Here is a 23,155-nt window from a genome sequence, read left to right on the forward strand (position 1 = left end):
CAACAAACGCGACACCTGCCTTACGGGGCTCCTATTTCTAGGAGTCTTTCCTATTAGGGTCAACCTCTTTCCTGGATCAAGCAGCCAGACGTTACTGTGTAGAATCAATCATGCCAGCTGTCTCTGGATCTCCACTACAGGTACATGTCCACTAAACTGGGCAGGTGCTCCTTCAAGACTATGACTCACCAAGGATAGGAGCTGGATGTACAACCAGACCGGTCGCAAAATGCAGCTGAAAATGTGGACTTGCTTTTTTAAAAACAGTTGACATTTTGTGGTGTGACCCACAACATTTACATTTGCAGGGACCGACAAAATAACCTGTCCAATAAATATGAATTAGGCAGGCGTACTGTCCGAGGCCTCCTTTGTTTGGCTACAAACACTGTAATGGTGGCTTGCAAGGAACAGCAGACCCCAATCCCTGTTTTTCTGTTCTCAAATAGGAAACTTTCTTAAATCAGCACATGCTCCTATAAGGATCCGGTGCTGCTTTAAAAAAAACTCCCACTTAAGGAGATCTTTGAACCACTGCCTACTCACCCTGAAAGTCCCTTGACACAATTCCCAAACTGGCAGCTGTTCAAAGGGGACAGCTTCCCATGTGCCACTGAATGATTGTATTACAGAATATTGAAGGACAGAATAACATGACAAGACTATTGAGGGACGAAGTATTGAAGAGGTACGTGCACAGAGGGAGAAAAGGGTTTACTATTTTTATCTCCACATCTGTGTTCCTTGAAGATATGTGGATCACTGATGTACATATGTGTGTATCTGAACATGCACCTTTCGATATATTGTGTCTTGATTTTCAAGCCACCATATTCTGTTCTGTCGATAGTCTGTGTTCTATATATAACATGTACACCCAAATAGAGTCAATAAGTTTGCAATTATTTGTGACCACAATTGTAATCACAAGCCATTAATACATCTTGTAGTTTAGAATTAGGGGGACATGAGCCTTTTATGCCCTTTCTAAATTTTGAATCAAAATAAGAAAGTAAAGCCATTTTCTGATTCATAAAGACTACTGAATCACAGAATATGTTGAGTACATTACAAAACACCTTTCTGTTGTCAGAAACCCTGTGATTTTGCAAATCCTAAGGTTTGTAACAGGGGAATGTTGTTGTGCAACAGCCTTTCATCTTAAGAAAATAGAGGTGAAAAAGATTGAGCAGGTGAAATGAGATGCAGAACAGTAAACCCCTTTGGGCTGAGGTACAACCCTCAGCTTTCCGATGGTGCTCTCACAGTTGCAAAGAGGGCCCTTTCCCCTTTGTGAGTCTGGTACCACCCCAGCGTCTCAATTTGTAATGGTTTGCAATTGGAATTACATTCACAACCCATTGATACATCAGGGTCCAAATTGTTATTGGATCCCCAAGGCACGTCCCTTTCAAATAGCAATTTGGAAACCATTTCTAAACCCATTTAGCAATTTGGGTAAAACTCTTCCAAGTTAGTTCTATACATTAGAAAAGGTCTTTTACCATTTGCAAACCTTCTGATTTAGCGATTCGGAGGCCTTGAGACTTGTAAAAAAATGTGCTCTCAAACACTTTGTTCTGAACATAGTGTGTTTAAGGGGAGGAGCCTATTGCTATGGGGTGTGGAGTTGAGGAGGGATATGTAAAGTCAGAGACTGGCATCGTAGGTAAGTGCACCAAGGTTGACACTATGGGGCTTATTTATGAGAGCCTTGCATCACTTTTGCACCACGTAAAGTGGTATTTGCGACTCGCAGGGCTCCCATAAAGATTCATTACGTCATGCAAAGCCAACTTGTGTGCTTTGAGTGGCCTTATAAATCATGAGTAGGGTGACACAGTGCAAATCGCTGCGTCGCCTTAAACAGCGCCCATGAGGCATTCTATGGGCACCCATGGAATCTGGCACTGCCCCAGATTTACAAAGTGATGTAAACCGGGGTAAATCGCCAAATCCTTACACCTCCAGAGAGCAGGCGTAATGAGGATACATTTCTTAATTTCTCCTTGTTTTTCCCTTTATCTGTGTGTAATGCATTCTGCTGCACACATAGAAAGAGGAAAACGGCTGGTAGAATTGTTTTTGTGCAGAAAAGTGCCCCTTCCTGCACAAAAACAGTCCTGCATGCAATGGCGGCACCCTCGCACCATGGTGCTAGGGTGCCTACCTTGGCGCTAGGAAGCAAAACGGTGCCAGCGGTGAGCAGTCTAAATATCGAGTTTTAAATTTCGACCTACAAGTATATCGAGTTGTAAATATCGTAGGTAAAGAATATTGAAGTCAAGAATATCGATGGACAGAATATCGACCCCAAGGTAAGTATTATCGAAGTGAATAATATCGAAGTCATTATTATAGATGTGAGTAATATCGTAATCAAAAATTTCGATGTCAAGAATATCGATATTTTATTAGTGTAATGTATTTTAATATGTATTTTATTTGTATGTTAAAGATTATTGTAATGTATTTTAATACATTTAAAAATAAATGTTTAGAGATTAATAATTATTTAAAATATAATTTAGCGTTTTAGTATCAGAGCGGGTTGTGGGTTTATAGGGGAATAGGGTGGGAAGTAATTTAATTATAATTAATTAATTAATATGTATTGTTTAATTGGTATTTATTATTAATTAATTGTTAATTAATTACTAATTGTTAATTAAATATATTAATCGATTAATTAATTGTTAATTAATTTTATTAATTGGTTAATTATATAAGTTATAATTAGGTTAATATTAATATTTATTTATTGGTATTGTTAATTAATTAATTGTTAATTACTAATTAATTGGTGATTTAATTTTATTAAGTGATTAATTGATGATTAAATTAATTATGTGAATTTTTATGTGTAGTGGGTTGTGGGTTTATAGGGGAATAGGGTGGGATGTAATTAAATTCAAATAATTACTGATAATTTTTATTTATTTGTAATTAATAATAATTAATTGTTAATTAATTATTAATTGGTAATTAATTGTTATTAGTACGTTAAATATAGTAAATATAAATAATTTATTATTTCATGTTATTTGTTGTTATTGCTAATTAATGTATTGTTAATTAATAATTAATTTGTGAATAATTGTAATTTGGTAGTTAATATGTATAAATTTGTAAATAATAAGTATATTAATTATAAAGAATGTATTATTAATTGTAAATAATAGATAAACTGATATGTAAAAGTATTGTGTATTTTGTATGTGTAGTGTGTTGTGTGTTAAAGGGGGAATAGTGTGGGATGTAATTTAAAGTTATTTATATAAATATTTATTTTAAATAATTGGTATTTAATAATACATATTTTGTAAATTAATTATTAATATGCTATTTTTTTATAACTAATTATTTAATTGGTTATTATGTTTATAGAATCCCTATGCTATCCAGTGCTTTCCCAAATGTTATACTATCTGGAGTTGGAATAGTAATTTTTAACCCTACGCTATCCAGCGCTTTCCCTACTGTTTCACTTACTGGAGTGGGAATAGTAATTTGTACCCCTACGCTATCCAGCGTTTTCACTACTGTTGCACTCTCTGGAGTGGGAATAGTAATTTTTACTCCTACGCTATCCAACGCTTTCCCTTCTGTTGGACTCACTGGAGTGGGAATAGTAATTTTTACCCTTACGCTATCCAGCGCTTTCCCTACTATTGCACTCTCTGGAGTTGGAATAGTAATTTTTACCCCTACGCTATCCAACGCTTTCCCTACTGTTGCACTCTTTGGAGTTGGAATAGTAATTTTTACCCCTACGCTATCCAGCGCTTTCCCTACTGTTTCACTTACTGGAGTGGGAATAGTAATTTGTACCCCTACGCTATCCAACGCTTTGCCTACTGTTGCACTCTCTGGAGTTGGAATAGTAATTTTTACCCCTACGCTATCCAGCGCTTTTCCTACTGTTGCACTCTCTGGAGTTGGAATAGTAATTTTTACCCCTACGCTATCCAGCGCTTTCCCTACTGTTTCACTTACTGGAGTGGGAATAGTAATTTTTACCCCTACGCTATCCAGCGCTTTTCCTACTGTTTCACTTACTGGAGTGGGAATAGTAATTTGTACCCCTACGCTATCCAGCGTTTTCACTACTGTTGCACTCTCTGGAGTGGGAATAGTAATTTTTACCCCTACGCTATCCAACGCTTTCCCTACTGTTGGACTCACTGGAGTGGGAATAGTAATTTTTACTCCTACGCTAACCAACGTTTTCCCTACTATTGCACTCTCTGGAGTTGGAATAGTAATTCTTTTCCCTACGCTATCCAACACTTTCCCTACTGTTGCACTCTCTGGAGTGGGAATAGTAATTTTTACCCTTACGCTATCCAACGCTTTCCCTACTATTGCACTCTCTGGAGTCGGAATAGTAATTTTTACCCCTACGCTATCCAACGCTTTCCCTACTGTTGCACTCTTTGGAGTTGGAATAGTAATTTTTACCCCTACGCTATCCAGCGCTTTCCCTACTGTTTCACTTACTGGAGTGGGAATAGTAATTTGTACCCCTACGCTATCCAACGCTTTCCCTACTGTTGCACTTTCTGGAGTTGGAATAGTAATTTTTACCCCTACGCTATCCAAAGCTTTCCCTACTGTTGCACTCTTTGGAATTGGAATAGTAATTTTTACCCCTACGCTATCCAACGCTTTCCCTACTGTTGCACTCTTTGGAGTTGGAATAGTAATTTTTACCCCTACGCTATCCAGCGCTTTACCTACTGTTTCACTTACTGGAGTGGGAATAGTAATTTGTACCCCTACGCTATCCAACGCTTTCCCTACTGTTGCACTCTTTGGAGTTGGACTAGTAATTTTTACCCCTACGCTATCCAGCGCTTTTCCTACTGTTGCACTCTCTGGAGTTGGAATAGTAATTTTTACCTTTACGCTATCCAACGCTCTCACTACTATTGCACTCTCTGGAGTTGGAATAGTAATTTTAACCCTATGCTATCCAACGCTTTCCCTACTGTTGCACTCTTTGGAGTTGGAATAGTAATTTTTACCCCTACGGTATCCAACATTTTCCTTACTGTTCTTTTTGTTGGAGTTGGACTAGTAGTTTTATTGTGTGTGATATTTCATATGTTTTGTATTATTTTTGCTATTGTAATATATCATTAATAATAAAAATTATTCACATTAAAAATATTTATTAATATTTGCTATATGTAATTATTAAATATTTATTAATGTTATTATTTTATGTGTATAGATGTATTGGTAATTTTTAAAAACATTTAATAATTTATACATTACAGAAATTATTAGTAAAATTAATTATTAGGTAAGTATATATATTGTATATTATATGTATATGTTTAATTAAAGTTTCAATAAATTATATATATTAATTATACGTTTTAAATATTATACAATATTTTTAATTATGTTTATTTAATTTCTAAGTATAATTTGGTTTATTTTACATATATTTTTAAAGTAAAAGAAAAACGATATTTTTAATAACGATATTTTTGACATCGATATTTAATTTTCGATATTTTTGTACTTACCATGTTGTAGATAGGATGTCGATATTCTTGACATCGATATTTTTGTTGCGATATATTTGTAGGTCGATTTTCTGTCTGTTGAAATTATGTCATACAACCGGTGCCAGCACAGGCAAAATCGACAGGAATGCGCTGTATTGCTTTCATAGGGTGCATTCCTGCCCTTTCACTCTGCTGCCATTTTTTTCCACTGGCCTGCCCCACGCCTAAAAGCCCTAAATGAGGCGCTACATCACCGGGAGACAATGAGGCGCAGTCAAGTCACAGAAAAGTATCCTGAAAAGAGCCATTGAAAATACATGAAGTCCTAATATGATGCGGTCAGATTTGGCCCCTGGACTTTAATCATAACTGACACTGACCTTAAAAAATACACACTTGAAAATGCTTTGATATTGTTAGGAAAGCTACCCTACAAAGGAACATGTGACTAGATTTCTGTTTCATTTGAGGATAAGGTGAACAAGATTGAACTCCTTCATAGACATCCACCAATGGTCCATGAGCACTTGACACCTTGAAGAAATATAATGTCATCTGGAGAGTCGTCTGGCAATTTCACCTTCCTGGAATTGTAGAACACCTTTGCCTAGAGTAGGACATCCCGGCGTCTTCTAAAAATCGAATACTCCTCCCTTCTCAAGGGGATTACCCACACTGTTATACTGTAGGAGAGAAACCTGACCAGCACCTCCTTGACACAAGGTTCGATCCCAGATGTTCACCCTGTCCAGTGCGGCCAGCTGCCTCCCCTGCTCTCCATATCAGTGAGATATAGGTTCAGAGCCCCTCCTGCTTCAATGACAAGTTCCTCTGTAGTGAAATGTGCCCCCTGATGTAAATTCACAAACAGGCGAACAGGTGTCTCCACCGAGTAGCTCATGAGCTACCAGTAGCTCTCCAGCTACCTGTAAGTAGGTCTCCTGTGATCAGCCCAGCCTACTAATACAGGCGCATTTGCTAACTTAAATTAATATTTGTTTATTAAATTTAAAAAGTGCATATTTGTGACGAAAATGTCTGTATTTTCAGAACTCATAAGCTGATGTTTGGAGAAAATTGGTTTAATATTCATAATGCATTTAAAGCTATCATTTGACTAATAAATCATGTGTTTTGGGAGAGACACACTACTCACATTATTACTTTGTGGAACTACTCTAGGGCTGTTATCTGTTACCCTTGGAGAGGCATTCCAAAATGATAATTCTCTTTTTATTCTACTGCTCACAACCCTGCCGGAAGCACTGATGGGATCACTGCTGACAATCCTGGGCAGGGTGGTCAGTATTACATCACGAATATTAGTTGCTCGGGGTGATTTTCATGGAACATAAGTAGCTCTTGTAACAGAAAATGTTGGAGACTCCTGCTCCCCTTTTCAGGGGCCAGAGCTGGCAGCTCGCCCTCTGGTTGGGGGTCAGTTTGACACAGCTGGGAGCCTGCTCCCCTTTTCAGGGGCCAGAGCTGGCAGCTCGCCCTCTGGTTGGGGGTCAGTTTGACACAGCTGGGAGCCTGCTCCCCTTTTCAGGGGCCTGGAGCTAGCAGCTGGCTCTCTGGTTGGGGGTCAGTTTGACACAGCTGGGAGCCTGCTCCCCTTTTCAGGGGCCTGGAGCTAGCAGCTCGCTCTCTGGTTGGGGGTCAGTTTGACACAGCTGGGAGCCTGCTCCCCTTTTCAGGGGCCAGGAGCTAGCAGCTCGCTCTCTGGTTGGGGGTCAGTTTGACACAGCTGGGAGCCTGCTCCCCTTTTCAGGGGCCAGAGCTGGCAGCTCGCCCTCTGGTTGGGGGTCAGTTTGACACAGCTGGGAGCCTGCTCCCCTTTTCAGGGGCCAGAGCTGGCAGCTCGCCCTCTGGTTGGGGGTCAGTTTGACACAGCTGGGAGCCTGCTCCCCTTTTCAGGGGCCTGGAGCTAGCAGCTGGCTCTCTGGTTGGGGGTCAGTTTGACACAGCTGGGAGCCTGCTCCCCTTTTCAGGGGCCAGAGCTAGCAGCTCGCTCTCTGGTTGGGGGTCAGTTTGACACAGCTGGGAGCCTGCTCCCCTTTTCAGGCCCCTGGAGCTGTACGCTCACTTTCTGTTTGGGGGGCAGTTTGCACACAGCTGATAGCCTGCTCCCCTATTCATGGGCCAGAGCTGGGAGCTCACTCTCTGGTTGGGGGTCAGTTCACTCACAGCTGTGATTCACGCTCCCCTTTTCAGGGGCCAGAGCTGGCAGTTCGCTCTGGTTGGTGTTCAGTTTGAACCCAGCCTCAAACTCTCTGCTACACACAATGGAAGTAATATGGTATCTCATCACAGTTTGCTCTCATTCCTTCTAGTCAATGCCCCAATGTCATATATTCTAATTGCACCTTATTCCGTTTCCCCCAAATCAGGAACAAAAGCTTCTTAACGGCACTGGGTCCACCCAAGCGTCACGTAGTTTCGTTTCAGGCGTCTTGTCGACAGAACCACGACAGTGGCTGCAACCAGAATCAACAACTGAACCCTCCCAGCCCTGACCACTCGGTCACAGCCCTTACAGCCCTCGCAGCCCTCACCGCCCCCTCACAGCCCTCACCGCCCCCTCACAGCCTTCACAGCCCTCATTGTTCACTCACAGACCTCACCACTCCCTTACAGCTCTCGCAGCCCTCATAGCTCCCTCCCTCACAGCCCTCACCACTCCTTCACAGCCTTCGCAGTCCTCATTGTTCACTCACAAACCTCACTACTCCCTCACAGCTCTCACAGCCCTCATGGCTCTCTCACAGACCTCAATGCTCCATTACAGCCTTTGCAGCTCTCATCGCTCCCTCACAGCCCTCACTGCTCTCTCACAGTCCTTGCAGCTCTCATAGCTCCCTCACAGCCCTCACGCTCCCTGGCAGCCCTTACGGCCATCACTGCTTCCTCACGGATCTCACTGCTCCCTCACAGTCCTGGCAGCTCTCATAGCTTCCTCAGCAGCCCTCACTGCTCCTTCGCAGCCTTCACTGTTCCCTAGCAGCCCTCCCTGCTCTCTCACAGCCCTTCATCGCTCCCTCACAGCCCTCACCACTCCCTCACAGCCCTCACTGCTCCCTCGCAGCCCTCACCTCTCCATCACAGCCCTCACTGCTTCCTCAAAGCACAGCTCTTGCAGCCCTCATCGCTCCCTTGCATCCTGCAGAGCCCTCACTGTTCCCTCACAGCCCTCACCACTCCCTCACAGCCCTCACTGCTCTTACAGCCCTCACCGCTCCCTAGCAGCCCGTACCGCTCCCTCACAGCCCTCACCTCTCTGTCACAGCCCTCACTGCTCCCTCACAGCCCTCACAGCTCTCTCACAGCCCTAGCAGCTCTTAAACCTCCCTCACAGCCCTCACTGCTCCCTCACAGACCTCACAGCTCCCTAGCAGCCCTAAAAGTCCTCACTGCTCCCTCACAGACCTCACTGCTCCCTCACAGCCCTTACAGCTCTCATAGCTCCCTCACAGCCCTCACCGTTCCTTAGCAGCCATCACTGCTCCCTCGCAGCCCTCACCATTTCCTCACAGCTATCACTGCTCTAACAGCCCTCACCACTCCCTAGCAGCCCTCACCGCTCTCTCACAGCCCTTGCAGCTCTCATAGCACCCTCACAGCCCTCACCACTCCCTAGCATCCCTCACAGCCCTCACCGCTCCCTCACAACCCTCGCAGCCCTCACCGCTCCCTCACAACCCTCGCAGCCCTCACCGCTCCCTCACAGCCCTCACCTCTCCTTCACAGCCCTCACTGCTCCCTCACATCACAGCTCTTGCAGCCCTTATTGCTCCCTCGCAGCCCTCCCCACTCCCTAGCATCCCTCACAGCCCTCACTGCTCCCTCGCAGCCCTCACTGCTCTAACAGCCCTCACCGCTCCCTAGCAGCCCTTACTGCTCCCTCACAGCCCTCATCTCTCTGTCACAGCCCTCACTGCTTCCTCACATCTCTCAGCACTCTCTCACAGCCCTTGCAGCTCGCATAGCTCCCTCACAGCCCTCACTGCTCCCTCACAGACCTCACTGCTACCACACAGCCCATGCAGATCTCATAGCTCCCAACAGCCCTCACTGCTCCCTAGCAGCCCTAACAGCCCTCACTGCTTCCTCACAGACATCACTGCTCCCTCACAGCCCTCACAGCTCTCATACCTCCTTCACAGCCCTCACTGCTCCCTAGCAGCCCTCACAGCCCTCACTGCTCCCTCGCAGCCCTCACCACTCTTACAGCCCTCACCACTCCCTAGCAACCCTCACCACTCTCTTACAGCCCTTGCAGCTCTCATAGTTCCCTCACAGTGCTCACCGCTCCCTAGCATCCCTCACAGCCCTCACTGCCCCACCACAGCCCTCACCGCTCCCTCACAGCCCTCACCTCTCCTCCATCACAGCCCTCACTGCTCCCTCATAGCACAGCTCTTGCAGTCCTCATCGCTCCCTCACAGCCCTCACCACTCCCTAGCATCCCTTGCAGCCCTCACTGCTCCCTTGCAGCCCTCACTGCTCCCTCACAGCCGTCACCACTCCCTAGCAGCCCTTACCACTCCCTCACAGCCCTCACCTCTCTGTCACATCCCTCACCGCTCCCTCACAACCGTCACCACTCTCTCACACCCCTTGTAGCTCTCATAGCTCCCTCACAGCCCTCACCACTCCCTCGCAGCCCTCACAGCTCTCTCACAGTCCTTGCCCCTGTCTGGGCGGAGACCCTAGCACAGACCAAAGAGAGGTGAGGCCTCAGTGACCCGCCTCATGATTCAAGAGACATGCACTGACTGGACATATGTACCCACGCCCCACACATCAATGTGCTTCACATTGTGGCTTGCATATGAGAACAACCCACAGAAGATTTACTTCATTGTCCTCCTTTCCATGCCTCTGTAACTGACCTACACTGAGTCTTCCATACTTCTTCAATGGCCTCAGAATATGCTGGAAGGCTACGGACTAGTGGCGTAACAACACCCTCCGCTGAGCGGGGGGGGGGGAGGGGGCGAGCTCCATGGGCCCCCCTTCCGCACTGTACACAGGCGGCAGGCCCCCGGCCTGGGAGCTGATGACTGGCTTTGGTGCATGGGGGATCCCTCAAACTTTGCAGGGAGGGTCCCCAAGTTTCTTCACGTCACTGCTTGGGGCTCAGAAACATTAGAGAACAGAGTCCAAAGGCCTTACCCACCGAAGAAGGGTGAGAGAAACATCGAAAGACTCCACAGCCAGGAGGTTCCTCTCATGCCCTCTGCACACACTTGTCATACTCATAAACTCCCGGACAATATTTAATTTGTGGTGGTGGCTTCCTCCGGGCCGGGTCTATTGACATACCTGTCAAGTGCCAACTCACACGGTGGCAATGTGTGTCACATGTGAAATTGGCTCACTTCACACGGTCTCCAGACAGACTCCGGGTGCAGAGCCGGTACCACACACAATCCACTCATGCCCTTTTCAGTGTTGCCAGATTGCGCGATTTCCCGCTCAAATGGGAGATATTTTTCTCATATTTGCAAAAAAAACCACCACTGAGTCACTGATTGGGCAGGGTTTGGCGATGTGCAGCAAACAGGGCATAAACCTTTTTAAATTAATGGCCGCAGCCGCTCGCCTTACCATGACGAGGCACAGACCCTCAGAAACAGCCTATGGGGGTCCCTGCCTCAGCGATGGTCACAGGCCCGTCCATCATCAGTCACAGCAGCGCTAGCGCGTTTCTAATGACCGCCAGCAAATCATTATTCAATATCACTCTTCACATTTTTCACGTTTAGAGGTCCTGATGAAAGCCAGATTAATATGTGGCCTGGCTGAAACATGTTGACCCCAGTGGATGAGGGAGACCATAACACTCTCCAAGCACATCTGCCGCTTTGATTTTAAACACTGCCAAAGGCCCCCCAATAAAATAACCCTCCTGGGTAGTGGGACCCAAGGACAATTTTTAAACCTACACGCACACGCCATCACTGTACACTCACTCATCAATACCCGCTCCACTGTAAACAAGCTTTGTAGCACACCCGGGGCACATTCGGTGCCACCAGGTGGGGCCCGATGATGGAGCATGCCACCAACTAGGTTGCTGGGTGAGGGCTTTCATAAGAAGCAGACGTTTCCTCTACCTAAGAAAACACACAAACTGCTTTCATCCTTAAGCTAGTTCTTGTTGATTACTTATAGCTATCACTGCCACATGCAACTCGCAGCCTGCCTCAGAGTGCGAGAATCTAAAAAAGACAACTATAGACTTATACCATCAGGTACCAAAACACAAATAACACTGAACGGAACTATTTGACCATGTTAGTATATGTATTTTCCAAAATGTAAAGTTGTATCTAACTACCCCTAGTGTGTCACAGGGTTTGAACATGTACAGAGGGGCTGAGCCACTAGATTGTAAGGGGTTAGTTACCCCATTCCAGTGGTGGCTGGGAGGCTGCTTTCTGCAAGAGTCTGCCTTTGCAGCCCTGAAAGTGACTCACTCAGCCCTCCCTCCCTCACAGCACACTGTGCCGCAGTCAAAGCAGGAGCCCATCTATCCCCCTTTCCTTGAGGGTGCCTATCACAGCCACTTAAGAGGAACCCTATTATTAAAGCAGTGGATGTGAGAGCTGTGAGAGCTGTGGAGCAAACCTCGCCTCTTCCTTAGGCTGCACAAGGTGTCTTTTCAACGATATCGCTAAAATATCACCGCCTACAGATGTCAGCATGCCCACCACTTCTGTGTAAACATTTAACCACTCATGAATGCCATGAGAATGACCATATCTAAAATCATAATAACCAGTAAACCCTTAATGCACGCATTAGTTCACATAAGTTAAATTACACTTAAATTAAATTAATTCTTCCGAGAGGTGGTCTCCACAAAGGGTATGAGACTCTCCATGTGTACTCCTACCTTTATGTCACTCTTGTAAAATGTGTATCCGCTTAAAGGCCATCACAGGAGACATCTCTAACACCCCATGCTACTTGGTGCAATGTGCGTTCTTAATGCGACCGTCTTAATCACAATCTGTGCCACATGTTGGCCTTGCACTGGGCTATCCAAAGAATGGCATCTCTGTAGCATCTGCCCCTGGCACAGCTCCCCTGCCAGTTACTTGACATCAATACTCACTTGTACATCTCAGAGGGGTAGACTGGCCCCAGTGACACCTACTAGTCACCACCTTCTGTCTATCAGGAATCCTGGCTCCAGGTCAGTTGTGGCTCTGTTTCCAAGGCTGCAAATGTGTGGAAAGTGGGACATGACTGAAGTCTGCAGAGATGCAAACCTCCTTCTTCCTCCATCTATTTCTGGTACAATCCCCCCTTCTCTTCACAGTGCCACACGCTACCCTGATCATCAACAGAGCATGGACAGTCACACACCAGGATGAGCTGTTCCATTCACACAGCTGTGACACTTCTGTATGTTCAAAGACATCAATAGCAGTAACTTCAGGGTCTACACCAGGCAAGATATGAGAGATGACACATGTACCACCTTACTTCCAAGCAGTTAACTCACCCCTTGCATTCTGCCGGCGATGGCTCCTGGGTAAAGGGGGCTCCAGGCGTGGTGAACTCCGAGTGAACGGCCAACTGCCCCCCGATGAGGATGTCCCCATCTCGAGAATAGGATTCCTGACTCCATTTAGAAATGTTACACAGCTTCTGAATGGTCCCTTCAACAAAATGGCAGAGCACGAGAAGTATTACCAAGCCCCACTGGCCCATTGATCCTGGACTGGGTCCAGACACTGTCGCTCTGGTGAGAATCTTACTCCAGGGAGACAAGAGACATGTTGCTTAACCCACATCTGAACCAAATTATTTATAAAGAGAGGATTGTTTAATGTGAAAACTCAAACACCAGAGAACTCCAGGGCAGTATGTGGCATTCAGATGAATCCAGATTGAATGAGGCTGCAATGCAGCAATACTCTTAGCTCTGTCCTTTATCCGACCAGCCTAAGCAGGTCTCTGCAGGCTCCGCAAGCCTCAGGGTTTTATAGAGTCGTGTAGAGTGTGTATCCATGACTTACAGTGCATCCTGAGAGCAGCTGGTGTTAATTGGTTGTATAATTACAGTTATTTGGAAGATAACATTCTTTACAATAGTAGGTGTAAGATCTTGGTTTGTAATTGTATGCTTATCTTGAATGCTCATATGGTTATTATTGTTTCATGGCATTTTCTAAGGAGCTGGAGAATCAAATGTGATGGGATTATTTGGTGCAGTGCTGACTTCTAGAAGGCACTGAACATGGAATCGACACAGTTCAGCCATCGCTTCACATCGATAGTATTTAGAACACTTGGGAAAAACACAATTTGAGAATCTATGTTACAGGAGATAGGGAGCGGGCATGGATTGAGCTGCAGGTACTGGAGATGGGTGCAGAGAGAGGACAACTAGGTCAGGCTTTGGCTGCCCACCTTTTGGCTTTGTCAGTGCTTGCTTACTTTTGCAATGATTTTTGTAAAACGTAATTTTTTGGGGACGTAACGGGCCCTTCCCAATATATAAAAAAATCATTGGCTGAAAGCGTAAATATTTTTGTATCAAAATGCACACACTATGATACGAGTCACTGGCACTGAGGGGAACTCATTTTATGTGTAGATCAGAATTGTATTGCACTGTTTCTAATATCTGTTTGCAACAATAATCTAACAGGTTTTTGATGTATTTAATTTTGCACGAGAGATTTTATTTGCATTCTTCATGTTTGGAAACATGCTACACACCAAGGTTTTAAGTGGTTGGTGGGAAAGGTGATGCTGTGGCCATGTACTATATGGGATAAAGTATCCCCTGGCATAAATGATAATTATATTGCAAGTCACTTCAGAGTTCCATAACTTTATAAAGGAACTCAACCTTCTGCCTTGTTTGTCTATATGGTTATCGAACTCCTCTATGACTTGCAATTTCCTTAAAATGTACGCAGGGGGTGCATTATCCCTTGTACAAACGTATCAAACTCAAAGAGTCTTGGTAACGCCAGACATAAAATGGGCAGAAAGAGAGAAGCAACAAACATGAGGGATCACATGGGTTTCTATAGTCCATGTGGCCTGGGCGGAGAAATGTATAGACAGAGCAAAGGGTCTGCCCTGGGAGCTGCAAAGAGTCCTTTTCAGATCTCACAATCTGATTACTTTATGGCTGAGCAGAATTTCAGGGACTCCAGAGTAATAAGAGTAATTTTGGTAATTCCACATTACTCTTTGATGCAGACTGCTCACATAATTAAGAATGGTATAGGGTGAAAATCATACCGATAGTGGAAGTTTAGTTTGTCTTCCCTATTCATGTTCTGTGGCATTGAGCGCTGTTTCATAGCACAAACTGCATCCTCACATTTAGTTTGGATGTGAAGATGCCTTTTGCGATAAGAAGTCAGTGCTAAATGCTGGTATTAAGTTGATTAAGTTGAAGTTGAAATTTCCACCCCAAGAGCACATTTAGCGAGCTTGAGCTGCTCCTTGTGTTCTGTTGTATTTAGCGCTATTTCTTAGGGCAAAATGGATCCTCGTGTCCATTTTGGATTCAAGTGGGAATTTTTGCAATAACAAGTAGCACTAAATGCAGAATTACTCTTCTCGTGTAATTCTGCGGCATTCTTAGGAAATTCCACGTGATTCACCTATATGAAATTACGCAACTTTAACCTACGCCTAGATTACATTGGCCACAGTATCAATTACCTACAAGATGAAAACATATTTGTAACATTAACTTAACTGCAATATAAGTGACATGATTTTTCATTTAGAAACATGAACCAGAAGTCAGATAAGGATTTTATTCATAGATCTGCCCAGGCCATGACCTCCTTGGCATGGCCCCACTAACTGACGCCCATGGAAACCCTGAATGGAAAAAATGAAGACACCACACAAATATGTGCACACAGAGAACACAGAAAACACTGTTATGCAACAGATGCAACAAAAAGTAGGCCCAGGTCCCCGCAGTGAATGAATTTTCTGTCAGAGCCTCAGGCACGGCTCTTCTAAAGAGCATGCAAGAAAAGCCCTATTAACCTGTCCAGGGTCCCCACAGGCTCTTCTCCATGGTTTGTTGAGTATCTGCATCACTAGGGTATGGTACTTGAACCCCAGTCATTAGTGTACACCTGGCCTGTTTAATGTATTGCCCTTTTGCCTGGGTCTTCCAAGAACACCAACTAGCTCCCTCTGTTATGTTCGGTGTCTTTTGCAGTCCTAGGACACCCTATGTGCATCTTATCACAGAAGGAATTATTGCCTGAAATACTCCATCTTTCCTTCCTGGGATGTTCCGGGGAGCATCTCTTTGAAATTTGGAGGCCTTGTGAAATTTCTATGTGACCATCAGGCACATTTTAGTTAGATTGTTGGTGGCTGTGTCTACCCTTTTTGTGGCAATGCCATTGTGCCTAATGGTTCCAAGGCAAGGACCACCTAACCAGAGCGGTCCTCTGTGGTCGGTGCAGAGGGTGAACACCATGTGCTGGTTTACTGAAAACGGATACTGAGGCCCAGATTTACTATGATTTTTCATCAGGTTTGCATCATCTTTGTGGCGGAGTCCCGACGCAAAACCATTTTTGGCATTTACTAAGGAAAGCCATGCCACTTAGCGTTACTTTGCATCAGGTAGGCATTACATGGGTGGATCATGGATGTTCTCATGCATCCACTCATGTCTTTTGACACAAACCCATACTTTTAAACCTGGGTTTGGGCCAAAAAGGTGCGCCCGACGGAGGCGTACTAGTTAAAATATCTTTATTTCTCCTTGTTACTTCCACTTTGGATTGTTTTTGTGCAGGAAGATGTTCCTTCCTGTACAAACACTATCCTGCCAGTAATGCAGGCACCCTTGCAGCATTGTGCACAAGTGCTTGCGTTGTATACATGCCAACCCTCCCGATTCAAGGAGGAGACTACTGATTTTAAGGCTAATATTTTGCCTACGGATTTCTGTATGCAAAAACCCAATTCCTCAGCAGGCTTCATATGGCAGGGGCTGGTCTTGTCTGACTCAGAGTATGCACTGACAGTAAGCTGCTCCTACAAGCAAGTGCACAACATTTTAGTCACACTTCCTCTGCATGCCATAGCATCTCTGAGCTCCTGACGGGTATTTGAAAAACGTATATTTGAATTTCTGATTTCCGATCCTGCAGCAGCACACTTGTAAGTCCCATACATGCCAATAGACCCGATTCACACCTCAATAGAAGTCAATGATAGAAATATATTCCCCTGTGTTTTTTTTCAATTAAAACTTCCACATTCCTCTTCAAAAATGTTGGCGTGTACGGCGTTGGGGCTAGGCACCACCCAGTGCACCAGCCCCAGGAGAGAGCAGAAGTATGAAACTTTTCTGCTCACTCCCTTTTCACGCAACTTTCCGTGAAATAATCGTAAATGTGACCCTCAACATGTACTTTGTTGAAACCAGATTAGGAAAACTTTCATATGTCTCAGCATTATTCTTTTTTTATTCGTCCATGCAGCCGTTTGAACGCTTTGTCGAATCTGCTGCCGTGACATATGTCATTGTTTTGCACGGTCAGTGAGTTTCCTACGGTACCGCGGGTTACAAACGTCACTTCTTGGAAGGTTGTTGTGTCCTGCGAGACACTTTCTAGTGTCTCGACAGACACTGAGTTAGTAGCCACTCCCCTATGGGAGTGGGCACACTTGCACCCCTACACGAAACACTCTCAGGCGTCACCAGTGACGTGAGCCTGTTAATAAAAGGGCCCGAGTGCACGGGCTCGTGGCCAGTTGAATAACGATAGCCACGATAATGGTGTCATTCATTCATCATCATGTGGGCCTAGACACCGCAACACAACATTGTCGACGAGTGGGTTGTACCTCACGTTAACCATCACCGGGGTGGATGCTACACTAAAGAAAAGGGGGGGGGGCGTAACCTAAACCCCAGGCATCCCCACACCGATTGCCGGCGAGAAGGCTATGCCACGAGGAGAGTCGATGACGACTGGTTTCCAGGCCAAGTCGCCTGCCTGCCGTGACGCCCCATAAGGCAGCAAAGACCCGCAGGCAGCAATGCTCAACCAGGAGTGGTGGAGAAGACCCTACTGATGAAGGAAGGGGCTCGCAGCCACAGGACAACCCCGCAGGTGAGGACTCGGCGGCTCAGCACACGGCAGCATCCAGTGGCATAATCACCCTAGCCGGTAAGGAAGCAACTGTCCTCAATGCCAGGAAAGCTGCTGTGGCCACCCCTGTTTGAGAACGCAGCGCTCCCTTACCTGAACAAGTCGAGCGTGTTGACTGGGGAGGCCGCTTCAGGAGGGGCTGCACCAGCGTGGCACGCACCCCAGGCCAGCATCTCCTGCGACGGCTCACGCCGGCATCAAAAGACAGTCTGATATGGCCGGGGGTGTGAATATGCCGACAGTGACTCCTGGTGGCAGTCCAGGGAACCGCCACAACGCAGCATAGGGACCCGAGATTGCTCCCGCAGCACAAGTAAGCACCAGGATTGGTTTCCAAAGCCTATTGTGCCCCCATCATCACCTGGTTCGGAGGAAAGGGCACATGGTGCACACACAGCGACTCATTGTCCAGTTGTCCAGCGGTTTGACTTGCTGCCAGCAAGTGAGCGCCATATTCCCGCAAGCAAGGTGCACACCGCTATGAACCTCAGGACACACCTAATGTGAATGTGCCCGCACCGGCAGCGCCCATGTAGGGGGGAAGACTGTGCCTGCCCCCAAGCAGCCCCTGTCAGAGCCGCGGCCCAGCAACTCCAGCTGACCCGGCAGCAAGGCAGACAGAAAGGCCCGCAGGGAGAGCAAAGCTGCTGGAACCCCCGGAATATACCCACAGTGCCACCTGGTGGTTTCAGTGCCACACCACATTGCTAAACAACAAACAGGGGCAGAAAGAGACTGCGAGACAGGCAGCCAGGGCTGGTGCTGAGTGAACCACATGCCCCAAGCAACAGGAGGCCAACGTGGTAGATCAGAAGAAGGCTAGCAGGAGCACCACAGGCCTTTCATGGGCCATCCTTCAGTGGCTGAAAGGAAATGGGGAGAGACTGCTGGAGGGGTGCCAAGAAGCCCATTGAGGCACTAGCGCAGAGAAGCCCAAAGCAGCATGGCTAACAGTACGCACCCATGCGCAAGGCGCCTGCAAGAGGGTAGACCACAACAGACATCCCTGGGCGGGCTGCGCAGTGCTGTCAAGACTGACAGTAAACCCCAGCAGAGAGAGTAAACCCCAAAACAGATGCCAACAGTGCAAGCCAACAAGAGTCTAACCACCCTCAAGGTAGTGTAACCACAAGCAAACAAATCCAGCCAGCCAGCGTCCCCACAAAAGGCATAAAAGCATCACAGGCCGCACAGGCTGCACAGCCCCCAGCGGCCATCTGCTGCCACCGCAATGAAGAAGACACAGCTGCATGCCCGCAGGGACGAGTACCCATTACTGCAAGTGAAATGGGCACAGGCATGCAAGGTGTCAGTGAGAGGCACCAGTTTACCAAGGCTTGCCCTTACACAGACAATGTGCAGAGACACTGCAAGAGTCCCAGGAGAACGTGCGCACATCAAGCAAGGACTCTGCGACACAAGCTCACACCTGCAAGAGTGGACGACCAGCCAGAACAGAGAGTCTCGGGGGAGTTGTCCACACCAACAACACAAGAACAACACAAGAGGGACTGGTGGAAAGCACGTGCCACCAGCGGCTGCCCAATGCCACCGCAAGTGAGGAGAGTGCGCCACACGCCCTTGGAGGTGAACGACTTCCACCGCAAGGGTGAAGAACAGGCACACCAGGTGCCAGAAGAGAGCTCCAAATGAAGACGAAGCGTGCGCAGTCTGAGGTGCGTGACACATGCACCCAGAAGCGTGTCAGCAAGGGTAAATGCCCCGGAGGGAAGGAAACCTCTCCAAAGGAAAGAAGCACTGCTGTAACCAGCAGGGAGATCCCATACATCTCCACAGCAGCAACGGAGCCTGGAAGGGACCAAACGCAGCACAGTGTCCTCCCTCACACTGCCTCAAGCAGGAGTCGTCAGTGACCCAAGGCTGACGAGAGGAGAGTCGCAACACCACAAGTGGCCTGCCGCCATCACAGCTCTCTACTGTCCGTGGAAGCCATTCACTGGAGAGGGAACGCCCAGAGTAGGAGCGTCAAGAAGCTGCAGCTCACCACTGCCCGTGGAAGCCATTCCCTGGAGAGGGAACGCCCGGAGTAGGAGCCTCAAGAAGCTGCCTGAAGAAGGAGCACCCAAGATGAGTGGCTGCTCGCCATGCAGCCGAGAAGAGTGACTGAAGGTTTGCCTGAGTGGACTGGAGACCATTGAAGTTCAACGGACCCGTTGGCCGTGTTAGAACATGGTGCAGGTCATTGCACCCGGAGAAGAAGCAGAAGAAGAGTGGAAATCGTGTCACCCAGAAGAGCTGGACAAACGCAGGGGTGTCAAAGACAACGAGAGGAGAAGCAAGAGGACTCGTAGCACCACAAGCCAAGAACACCTCCAAAGTCACCAGACAGCCACCTAGGCGGACCGACGGCCCTGGCGACAGCACCAAGGAAGAACCACACGTAAGCGGCAGCAAGCGCAAACCGCGTTGCTCCCATCGCTTCACAGTGAGACCATCCAGCCCCGAGTGCATCTGCACCGTTACGGCCTTTTGATCCTCGGGACGCTTGTAGCCGATCGACTAGCATTCTCCACCCTCAGAATCTATGCAGCTGGGCTGACCGACCATGGCGGCCCTCTTGTGATTACTTCCTTCGCAGTTACGGTTGATTCACTCCATCACCAGGAATCCATTTGCCGCATCCGTGCTCTCTAATGTGGAGCCGGCACGGCCACTTGACCATGAGCAACTCACTGTGATAACCCCTCCACGGTACCCGCCCCCCCTCATCTCCCTTGTCCTGAGGAAGACCCCCATTAAGGTTTTCACTGATACCTAGAGCGCTTTGGGGTCGAAACGTCGACAACCTTGTAAATCTGCCAGCTCACGCCTCAGTCAGAATACGTTTACGAAGGCTCTTGAAGCATGGTGATGTAAAAATTGTTGACATTTGTTGTTTTGATTGTGGCTCTATGTGGAAGCCAGCTATTTGTACCTTTTTTTGATAAGGATCACTTGACCTGCACTGTACTCCCTTCCCAAATACCCGTAAATCCTTGCACGTTAATTCACCAATCCTCTCCCCCATCCCTTCCCCCTCACTTGTTGGGGCACTTATGTCTTCTCGAATAAATGATGTAATGTTTATGCAAGATACAATTTACAGGTTCATTGTGATTAAATAACAGGGTACCCAATTGATTGTTTGACTTTGTTTATGCTTTCTCAATTTTCTTACCTATTGTTTTCTTGCTTTTAATGAACGTGTACTGGGACCCCTTTCTCAATGTACAGCCCTGAGTGTCGGCAGTTGGAGTTGAACGGCATCCCTGCCCCTGACCGCAGATGCCAGGTGCAAGAGAAGATTCGGAAGAGGCGGTCACGTGGCTACAACGTCCATTCCGAAACTTCCTCTCCTAGTTAATCATCGCCACCTGTCATCCAGGCCCCATGGCAGCTACGTCATCAGTGCCATGTGCATGACACCGCACTCAGCAAGAAACGTGGAAGTGTGACCGGAGGGTCTACACCAAGAATCGGACAACCAGCTGAGGTCAGAAGAAGAAGTTGTGAGTGGCAGGGACGGACGAGGAAGAAAACCCAAGCTACAACAGGAGTGAGTCCTGATACAGCGACAGCAAGGAAAGAGGGGGATAACCCGAGAAGGAACTGGCAACCGCACAGCGGGAGTCCGAGAGTAAGCAGCACAGCCTGCGCGAACTGAGTCTCAAGCCCTAAGTTTCTCAGTGTGTTCATCACTCCTCCGTCATCAAAGTCTCAACAGCCCAAGAAGTACAAGTACATGAATGCAAGTGCCTCCCCAGAGAACATGGAGGTACCTGGCCACACCCTGCCTCAGGTGATTGACTCCAGACTAAACGCCTGCAATCATCAAGGCAAGTCACCACCCGCCATCGTCCAGATTCATCACATGGCTGGCAACGCAACCATGCCAGTCCTCAACAAGTGCGTCTACTGCCACCATCTCGGACACACATGGATTGGAGTCCAACACTATTGCCAAACTAGCCAACAAGAAGACTCAGAGGCTACCTGCTAACCTGGTCTACACCTGAACTGTGGCAGCGAGAGCATGTCCTGACCAAGACCCACACACCCTTGAGGTTTGTGCGAGAGACTGGCTACTGGCTCCTCGGCAGTTTGCAGCTGCCCCCAGCCGGCACATACGCATCCCCATTGCAGCCTGCCAGCAGTCCCGTGGCAAGCCCAACGAAGGGCCTCCCCAGGCGGGAGAGCTGGAAGAGACATTGCCCCAACGACAGGTCACCGGACAGAGCAAGACAGTCTAATAGAGACTTCTGGCAATTCAGAAGTAATCCAGTGAACTTTCACCATGGACTCCCACCGTGATCTTGACACACCCAGTCAATAAACTGTTGTTACCATCCTCCATGTCAGCAAAAGGAAGCTACCTGGGACTAAAGGACGCTTACACCGGCACGTTCCCACTGCGCAGCTGACATCTCCAAGCAAGCGTTCGTGTCCTGAACCGGTCAGGTTAAATGATGAATGCCTGCTGAGATTGTCCTGCTACAATCAGAATCACTAGCCCTTGTCTGCTGTCTCCTGGATGCCTGACCCAAGAAGCTGATGGACACTGTGGTATCTATTTCGTTGTTGTTTTATCCCTACAGGTTGAACTAATGAGCTTTTGTTTTTCATTAAAATTTTGGAGGAATGTTGTGTCCTACGAGACAGGTTTTAGTGTCTCGACAGACACTGAGATAGTAGCCACTCCCCTATGGGAGTGGGCACACTTGCATCTCCACACACATACCTCACTGGCGTCATGAGTGACGTGAGCCTGTTAATAAAAGGGCCTGAGTGCACGGGCTCGTGGCCAGTTGAATAACGATAGCCAAGGTATTGGTGTCATTCATTCATCATCATGTGGGCCTAGAGCCCGCAACACAACAGAAGGTAAGTCTACCTGGAAGGCAAGGGTGTCTGCATCTTTATCCTTCAGGTGTCAGGAATACCTCAGAGTTGTGGTAAGTAGCGCCACATGATCAAAGGCTCTCTTAGGAAGAGCAGTTGGTTCTCATAGCGCCAGCCTAGCCCGAAAGCATTAGAAATCTTTACAACATGTTAATACCTTTTTCCATGTTTAGGCACAGGGAGATTAAGTGATTTGGCAACAACCACAAAATGTTGAGCCTGGCCCCCCCAATCGAAAAACAGCAGCTGTAATTACTAGAAGTACAGCTGGGTGGAAGGTATACATGTCTCTGTCATTGGATGTGGAAGTACCGCTGGGTGGTAATCTCACTGTCATTGGATGTGAGAGTAGCAGTGAGTCGATACTAGTCAGAACTCTGCATGTCGCTGGATATGGAAGTGTCGCCGTGTGGTTAGTTGGAAATCTGCCTGTCACTGCATGTGGGGGGCTTGATTACCTGAATGAATGCACTGTAGATTGCTCTCTCCTCACCAGCTACCAGAACGACTAAAAAGAGTCCCAAAAGGATGACCACAGCAGCCAGCGTTGGTAAGAAGTTG

This window comes from Triturus cristatus, chromosome 8, assembly GCF_964204655.1.
Source record: "Triturus cristatus chromosome 8, aTriCri1.1, whole genome shotgun sequence".
Taxonomy (NCBI): Eukaryota; Metazoa; Chordata; class Amphibia; order Caudata; family Salamandridae; genus Triturus; species Triturus cristatus.